Genomic DNA, 1,620 nt, shown 5'->3' with positions numbered 1-1,620 from the left:
CACACACACACACTCACCTCCTCATTAGCTTTTAGGGCAGTTGCCTTTGTCATCAGTTCTGGGTGCACAATAAACCCAGTGGAGCGAGTGCTGTGGCGCTTAAGTCTCTCTCTCTCTCTCTCTCCTAGTCTGTCTCTGTTCATTTTCAATTAGCTCAATTAACACATTAATTACGTGTCCCTTAGATAAAGGGACAAGTCAGTGGCTAGAAAGAGAAAAGCTTCTGACTCAGCCTACAATACAGTACAACTACTGTGTAACAGACATGAGTTTTTATAGCAATTTAGAGGCCTGATGGGGGTTTTACATAATATATATTGGGCTCTCATTTTTAAATGGGTCCTCCAGCAATTTGGTGCTTCTGTAAAGTTTGGGGGTCTCAAGAGAAATATAAAAGATAAATCAGTAAAATAAAAAATAAAATTAATAATCTAATATTCAAAGCAGGAGAGGCCCAGATGCTATATCCTCTGTTCCCATTATGCATCCTGGAACGCTCTTACACCCTCCCTGTATGTCCATGTACTGGACAAGTCAAAATCATACTTTCAAAAATGTACAAAGTCAAGTCCCAAGTATTAAACTTTGAGTCCTAAGCAGGCCATAATGCACTCTCACATTTGTGTTGCAAGTCTTTTGTTCAGTCCAGTTTAAATTAATACAATTTAGGACTTGAGTCCATGTTAATTGACTCGAGTCAGTCCTTAAATAAGTGCAGTACAATATTTGTGTCTGAACCATGGTGGAGCGGAAGTATTTAGCAGAATGAGATAATACTCAAGTACGTCAAACTTGTACTTATACAGTACATTGTTTAATTGGCTTCATATTTCATGACTTTTCCTCATTTGAAGGGGACAACAGAGTAAAATTAACAAGATGATAAGTTTTCAATGTCGTCTACACATTTTGTATGCATCTGTGTTTTTTGGGATAAATTTGACTGCAAGCTGTTTAGCTGCATAAAGCATGAACAAATATTAACATTACAACATTACATAAACATTATACACATATTTGTTTTGTTTTGTTTTGCTTTGCTTATATGTTGAGGTCACCATCACATGCAATTTTACAAAACTTCCCTCTGCATGGGGAAATATGGCAGGAAACATGAAAGTTGGCAGCCTTCAGACCCGTTTTTCTAGGTGCTGTTTATGCTCGCTTTTTCACTCGCACATATATACAGTACATGGCATTTATAGTATATTTACATACACAACACTTACAGCAGCATCTAACAATCCCTGGCTTAAATTATAGATATTTTTTTGTAAATACAGAACTGCTATGTGTTCCAATACCAATTGTGGTCTGATTGGTTAAATGGTAAATGGACCTTGTACTTGGTATAGCGCCTTTCTAGTCTTCCCGACCACTCAAAGCGCTTTTACACTACGGGTGCTGGCCACATTTCACCTTTTCTACACACATTCACACAGCGGAATGGCAAACTCCATCGGAACAGGGGAACCTAATGCATTCATACACATTCACGCCACAGCCGCAGAGGCAGAGCGGAAATCATGGTGATGATTTCAAAAATCCCTGGGGTCAAATTGACCCTGAACATAAAACATTTCTTTCCAGATTTTATTAATTAAACAAATCTGTAAACAA

Source organism: Morone saxatilis, unplaced genomic scaffold (genome assembly GCF_004916995.1).
Source record: "Morone saxatilis isolate NCDOM2014 unplaced genomic scaffold, NCSU_SB_2.0 Contig1, whole genome shotgun sequence".
Taxonomy (NCBI): domain Eukaryota; kingdom Metazoa; phylum Chordata; class Actinopteri; family Moronidae; genus Morone; species Morone saxatilis.
This window is presented reverse-complemented; position numbering follows the sequence as displayed.